We start from the raw sequence: 8275 nt of genomic DNA, 5'->3' as shown, positions 1-8275 counted from the left end.
GGATCAGACCACTGCGATCCAAATGGCTGATTTTCAGAAATAGTTGCCAGGCCATTCTTCCTAGTCCATCTCAGACTAGAAGCTCTGCTGAAACCTGTTCAGCATCATGGCAACATGCAAGCCTCCAGTTACGGATGAGTGGTGGCTGTGTATGAGGTGCACTGGCTAGGAATTAAACCGGGATCTCCCACATGGGAGGTAAGGATTCTACCACTAGATCACCAAGGCCCCCACCTGGCAATCTGTTTCTGAAAAAATTAGTCATTGAAAACCCTATGGAGCACAGTTCTACTCTGATACACATGGGGTCACCATGAGTTGGAGTCAACTTGACAGTGACTGTTTTTCACCAGGAACCTAGAGTAATATTTTCCAGCGGAGGTCCCGTGTGAGTTTGAGTCTTGGTTCCCAGGCTGGCCGAGGGAAGCGCTTACAGGAGCCGCCCCTCCCGGAGCCACAACCCTGAGCACCAGCCAGCATTGCAGTATTTACGGCTTTAATACCTTCTCTCCAAAGAGCTCCCAGTGCTTTTCAAACAACAGCAAGGTCGGCAATATTTCTCACAACCCTCCGAGGTAGAAAAGGCTGAAATTATTTAGTTCAAGTTATAATGAAGTTAAAATGAAAAATGTAAGTACACTGAAAAGCCAGCAAGAGTGTGGCTGTTTGCAGGGAGAGTTGTAATCCTCGGACCTGTCCAGAAAAGCAAGAGACAGAAAGAACTGGTAGCAGAAGGGAAACAAGGAGCGCCCGTGCTATTTATTTGGATTTAAAAGGAAATTCAGGATACATATAAAAGAAATAGACACAGCAGTAAAAGAGGAGAATAGTATATTTATTTAACATTCAATTTATGCTCATTATAAGTCAGACAAAAAATGTCTACAAATCAATCCTAGAAAATAAAAAAATTTAAAAAACATTAGAAGTGTAAAGATGGGTATCAAGCATTATTTGAAACAGTGAGTAATGGAAATAACCCAAATGTCCGGCAACATAATAAGGTTATTTTGCATAATAATAATTATGAAAAATAACGACATTGGTAAATCAACATTGGAAATGTTTTCGATATAATGTGAAGAGAAAAAAAATTATCAATGACATCTACACTTTGATGATAGTCAAAATATATGTGTGCCTCTGAATAGAATTGAAGAGGAAATGTAAAAATGAAACAAAAGAATGGGATCTTGAGCTATTCAACTTATTTGTTTTGCATGCTTTAAAACCTCTGTATACTACATGGTTATAATATTCTTGGTGCTTTGTGTTAATAGTTATTTTCAAAAGTGGGGGAGCACCCTTGGAGGTGGGCTGAACTTAGTGACTCGCTTCCAAAGCACAGAGTATGGAAAGGAAAAGTAGTAACTTTACAGGGGAGACGCCCAGCAAATGCTACCTGAACAAATGCTACTTAACACCACAGTGATAAGTCATGTATGTAGCATGTACCACTCATGTGGTGTAATGAGAAGGGCATGCCACCTCTGTGATGTTCTTTCCAAAAACCTTAATCCCACTCTAATCATGAGAAAAACATCAGACAACCCAAAATTGTGGGACGCTTTAACAGGCTGGTACTCAAGATTGTCAGGTCATATAAACCAAGAGACAGAAATTGTCACAGGGCAGAGTAGACTGGGGAGACATGACAATGAAATGCAATGTGGGGCCCTGGACTGGATCATGGAACTGGAAGGGGACCTTAATGGGAAGACTGGTGAATTCCAAATGAAGCATGGAGTTTAGTTAATAGTAGTATTCCAATGTCAGTGTTTTAGTTTGAACAAAATATACCAGAGCAATGCAGTTCAAACCCACCCAGCGTCTCTGCAGGAAAAAGATTCCAATACAGATTACAGCCAAGAAAACCCTATGGGGCAGTTCTACTCTGTAACACGTGGGGTTGCCATGAGCTGGAATAGACAGGACGGCACACAACAACATCAACAACGTGCAACATTAACAATGGGGGAAACTGGGTAAGGGGCACATGATCACTCTCCTCATTGTCTTTGTAACTTTTCTGTAAATCTAAAGATACTCCAAAATAAAAATTTTATTAGGGAAGGAAGTAGGATTTGGGAGCCTAGAAGAGAAAAGGAAGACAAGGCAGATGGTAGAGCTGAAGGAATGCTTTTGTGAAGTCATCTTGAATGATACAAAGAAAACTGAGTAAATTCAATGGAGGCGTTGGGGCTGCCCTACAGTTGGTTAGAGAAGGAGAATAATAAGGAACTATCATGGCTGGAACCAAAGCCATAAACACAAAACTGGGTGTTAGGAAAGTAAGTTAGCACAGCATGCTGGAGTACACAAAACGATGTTAATCAAAATTGCCCAACATTTTCTTAGCTAAAGAAACAATTTCTTTTTATCTCTTGAGACATGTAAATATTGAGAAGCAGGGGTTAATCCTGTTTTTTATAGTAAGTCAAAAATGTTATAAAATTCAGAAAAAGCTTCAGTGAGATAGGTTTGGGGTGCTGAAGATGATTGCAAAGTTGTCTTTTCCTGATGGGATAAAGGATGAAGTGGATTAGCAAAAGCTGCTAAACTCCGGTAGCATTTCCTCCAGTGCTGATACATATACAGCTAGAATAATGAGCTACTAAAAGTCGATTAGCCAGCCAGGTTCTGGGACCAAAACAAATTGAAAACGACCCATAAATAGATGTATCTCCAAACCCTGTGCAAGGAACAATCACAAAATCAAAGCTCATAGAGGGGAACTGAATAGACCTAGTCAGTCATTCATGATTTAATGTCAACAGGCCAGCACACCTTCAACTTTACAGATGAGAACACTGACGCTCACAGAAGTTTGGGTAATCATCAATGTCACTCAAAATGATGCCGAGATTCTCAATCAACTCTCTCGGGTCCAAAGCACTTGCTCTTACTGTCACATTCTCCTCTCCCTCAAATGGCCCTGTTTATGTTTTCCTTTATCTTCTCATCATTTGGTTAAAATAAAGAGGTAAATACTTAGGCATGAAGTTAAAAATAAACTGTGTTTTTCATTCTTTACTCAAAATAAAATAGAAATTACTCATGAATATACTGAACAAAGAATGACTGTTCACCAAAAGATATCTCTTAATCATATTTCTTGGCTGTGAACTTAACACATTTTTGTTCAATTGAGTGTACTATTTTTTTTTTAATTTCCTTATACCTACTCAATGTGTTTCTTTAATATCTTCTTTTCGATATAAAATGATTGAAGTCCTATTATGGGAAGGAGACATGAAAATTGGAGGTACTGACATGATGAGAGTCACTGGCTATTCTTGAAATGGTGCCCATTTTATGTTTTTGCTGCCTGTACTTCACACATCTTTCTCTTCCTTAGTCCTGACAACTGGCAAATAAAAATTCCATACGTTTTGAGACTGTGATATCCAGACTATGAAAATCTTCGTAATTTTGGGTATAAAAATCCTCCCCACAGAGAGCTAGAACAACCGTCATCCCTGATTTGCTGAGGGGTTCGGTTATTTCTCATGATCTTTATCGAGAAGGATGACGATAATCTAGTCTCTAGGTCTGAGGTAAGAAACAATAGCCAGACTTCTTCAGTGCTGATAATTTGCTTGTCATTATGCAAAATGCTTTGCATATACTACTTCATTTTAACCTTCACAACAATCCAATAACCCACTGCTGTTGAGTTGATTCCGATTAATAGGGATATAGGACAGAGTAGAACTGCCTCATAGGGTTTTCAAGGCTGTAAATCCTTATGGAAGCAGACTGCCCATCTTTCTTCCACAGACTGGCTGGTGAGTTCAAACCACCGACATTTCAGTTAGTAGCTATGTATTATTAGCATCATTTTATAGGTGATGAAAGTGAGGCCAGAGAAGCAAGGAGAAGTCAGGACTTGAACCTAATACCTCTTAACAAATGCACTTTCTATCTTCCCTCAGCCATAGGCAGGAGAGCAACATAAGCCAATGAGGAACTATCGGATAGCATATCCAGGGAGCCACCTGAAACCGCTTGATCCACTGGTTTCTTATAACTAGAATAAGTACCCCCAGGTCTAATTGAGGCTCTGCTTATCAGGAGTACAGGTGAGAAAGTAGAGCACCTCTAGAGGGCAGAGCACGCTGGCACCTGCAACCAGGGGTAGACATGGGCCATCTCACCAGCCTGGCCCAGCGTCCAGCAGCAACATTGTACCTGGAGCTGTTGGATGTCTCCCTGGCTCCACCCCTGCCCTTTTCAAAGAAGCAGTGGAGAAGAGAGAGAGGCTCTCTAAAGAGGAACAGGGAAGGGTCTGGAGAATATCAAGAATATCATAGAAAGAAAAACAGAATATAAGCGCATTTAGAAAACAGATTGGCAGAGCTTGGAAAACAAAACAAATCTTGACTGAGGAGATAAATGCACTTAAACCACCGATGAGATTATTTTGCCATTTAAGTTTCTGCTTTCTAAAGTTGGGAAGAGGACTGGCTTGGCCATAACCAGAAAACAACATGAGTTTTTAATTTTCTAAACATGTGCTTTTATCTAAGCAATAACTGCCTGAAACAACTCTAGAATTTCATTCATCTATGTTTATACATTAAACTGTGAATACTCTGTCTTGGGGGACATCTAGATCAGTTGGTATAACATAGCTCATAAAGAAAATGTTCTACATCCTACATTGGTGAGTAGCGCCTGGGGTCTTAAAAGCTTGTGAGCAGCCATCTAAAATACATCTATTGGTCTCATCACATTTGGAGCAAAGGAGAATGAAGAAAACCAAAGACACAAGGAAAACATAAGTCTAAAGGGCTAATGGACTACATGAACCACGGCCTCCACCAGCCTGAGCCCAGAAGAACTACGTGGTGCCCTGACAGGGATCACAATAGAGGGTCCCAGACAGAGCTGGAGAAAAATGTAGAACAAAATTAAAATTCACAAAAAAAGAACAGACTTACTGGTCTGATAGTGACTGGAGGAACCCCCAAGACTATACCCCGGACACCCTGCTAACTCAGAAATGAAGCCACTCCTGAAGTCTACCTTTCTAGCCAAAGATTAGTCAAGCGTCTAAAACAAACAATAACACACATGAGGAAACTGCTTCTTAGTTCAATCAAGTATATGAGACCAAATGGGTAACACCTGCCCAAAAGCAAAGATGAAAAGGCAGGAAGTGACAAGAAAACTGGACAAATGGACACAGAGAGCTCAGGGTGTAATGGGAAAGGGGGAGAGTGCTGATAGACTGCAGGGATTGCAATTAACATCATAAAACAATTTGTGTATAAAATTTTTGAATGAAAAACTAATTTGCGCTATAAACTTTCCCCTAAAACACAATAAAATTAAAAAAAAAAAACCATAAAGAAGTAGACCGCCTTAGAGCAGAACTGATGAGCCAGTATCTTGCTCTTAGAGTGACAACTTCTGTCATTTGTCACTTAAATTCCCAGTGAGGGGGAAATGTCAGAAGTAGCTGAGAAGGAGGTGGTAGTGGTCCCTTTGCAAGACAGGCAGGAGCACTGTGGATTGAGGACTGTTCTCCTAGGACTCAAGTGTCCAAGTGCTCAGCCTACATGTCATCAAGGAAGGGACCAGCCCGAGAGAAATGGGGCAACCTCAGACCAGCTGAGACAGCTTGAGGGTTATAGACCACCTCATGAAGGGAAGGGAAAGAAAGAAATGTTTCTTATCTAAGTGTGGCAGGAAGAAACTGGCATCCTATGCTTTCTCTATACTTTTATTGCTGTTGAATGAGCTTTCTGGAAACAAACTGAGGTGGGGGAAATATATCCTTTTTATTAGAGACATTTCTATAATTTAGAAAGCTGTCTCATTGTGATATTAGCATTATTTCAAAAGACTGATATAAATTTTTATAATACCATCTGTCATACTTATCTAGTGCTGCTATAACAGAAATACCACAAGTGGGTGGCTTTAACAAACAGAAATTTATTTTCTGGCAATTTAAGAGGCTAGAAGTCTGAATTCAGGGTGTCAGCTCTAGGGGAAGGCTCTGTCTCTGTCCATTCTGGGGGACAGTCCTTGTCTCTTTTCAGCTTCTATTCCTTGGCTCCTTGGTGATCTTCATGTGGCGTGGCATCTGTCTTCCCCCATGTGTGCTTTCTTTCTTCCTTTCTTAATCTGCTCCTTTATATCTCGAAAGAGATTGATTAAGATACACCCTACACGAATAATGTCTCATTAACATAACAAATAAAACCCATTCCCAAATAGGATTATAACAACAGGCACAGGGGTTAGGATTTAGAGCACATATTTTTGGGGGATGCAATTCAATCCTAATACCATCCAAGTGTTTGGTTTGTAAATCTTACCTTAGAAATTGAAAGCCTTCCTGCTCTGAAATTCTACCTTTCTATAACAATATTCCATGTAACACTTGCAAAACAACTTTGTGATTCTTAGCCTATTAGGTTACCACATGCTAATAAGCCACAAGACCAACTGCATTCCCTAGCCAATCTAAGAAGTTTGATAAGAACTTCTTTGATTGTCTACAGTCTATCACCTCATAAATGAGTGCCACTGGCATAAGGGGAAGAACAAGAGGGACTTGGCTCAAGTTCATTGTTGTTGTTTTTGTTGTGTGCCTCCAGGTAGATTCCAACTCACAGTGACCCTATATGACAGAGTAGAACTGCCTCGTAGGGTTTTCTAGGGTGTCATCTTTAAGGGAGGAGATGGCCAGGTTTTTTCTCCCATGGAGCCACGGGTGGGTTTGAACTAAAGACCTTTCAGTTAGCAGCTGAGCATTTAAGCCTCGCACCACCAAGTCTCCTTCATTAGCACTACCATAAAAGAAACTCTCAGTGCACAATGTATGTCAATACATCAGTTGTTTTCATGTATAAGGCAAAATATTACATTTCAGATTTTGACTTGAGCCCGTAATTGTCAATTCCTGGTAATGGTTCTGCCAGTCTCCAATTTTCTCACTAAAGGTCTGCAGAGTTCAGTAATTGTCCTGGGTCCTATATATCAGTCTCTTACAAAAGTATTTCTACCAAAAGAAATTGAAAAAGAAAGGAAGATGGGTCAGATTTTTGGTCCCTCTTCTAACTAAGAATGATAATCAAAGCTTTTCAGTTGCATTCGGCTGTCACTGTGTAACTCCCAATAAAATAGAAATGTCCATGCTCTAAAGAAACTCACACAAATAACTATCCACTGAGGACCTACTCTATTTAAGAAGATGTCTTGAGTTCTGGGACAAAACCTAACAACCTTCAAGGGAATTACAATGAATAATGTAAGAGGCCTGACTCGCCTGAAAGTAAATACAAGAAAAAGTCCACAAAATTTTTCTGAATTGTGTTAGCATACTCTGACGTTTCTATGAATTCTATTCCTACTCTGTTTAAATTGAGGGAATATTGCACTTCAAAGTATTAGAACTTTACCAAGAGTTGTTCATTTTGGAAACAACATCACTGATGAAAATTCCATGCATGGTAGTGCCTAGGGTCTTAAAAGTTTGCAAGTGGCCATTCAAGGCACAACAATTGATCTCTACTTGCCTGGAGCAACAGAGAAAGAAGGACAGTCAGGAATAGGAGGAGGATATGGAATGTGTGGCTAATTGCCTCCATGAACAACTGCCTCCTTTGCCATGAGTCCAGAAGAACTGGATGGTGCCCGGCTATCATTACTGAACATTTTGATCTAAGATTCTATGGAAGAATTCTGATCAAAAGAGGGGAAACACAGAAAAGAATTTCAAATTCTCATGGACTGTAGACTTTCTGGAGCCATGGAGGCTGGATGAACCCCTGAAACTATTGCCCTGAGAAAATCTTTAAGCCTTAAACCAAAAATGTCTCCTGAAGTCTTCTTAAAACCAAACAATAGAGTAGCTTAACTAGTAAAAACTGTATGCCTTGAGCATTATGCTTTTTTAAAAACTATCTATATGAAATCATAGTGACAACACCAACTCGAAAGATTAGATAGGAACCTTAAGGGACAGTAAGTCTATGTTAATGAGGCAGGAACTCTTCAGAACAGGAGGATGAGAATGATTGCACAACTCAAAGAATGTAATCAACGTCACTAAATTATGTATGTAGAAACTGTTGAATTGATGTATGTTTTGCTGTGTATATTCTCAATGACAACAAAAAAATAAATAAATTTTTTTTTTTAAAAATGCCATGCAAGGTAATCAAGTCACCAACTTCAAGTGTAGTGGTAGAAGTTGTGGTGATTCTTTTTTTTTTTTTAATTGTTGTGCTTTAAGTGAAAGTTTACAATTCAAGTTAGT

This window comes from Trichechus manatus, unplaced genomic scaffold (genome assembly GCF_000243295.1).
Source record: "Trichechus manatus latirostris isolate Lorelei unplaced genomic scaffold, TriManLat1.0 scaffold00278, whole genome shotgun sequence".
Classification (NCBI taxonomy): Eukaryota; Metazoa; Chordata; class Mammalia; order Sirenia; family Trichechidae; genus Trichechus; species Trichechus manatus.
Note: the sequence above shows the minus strand (reverse complement) of the source record.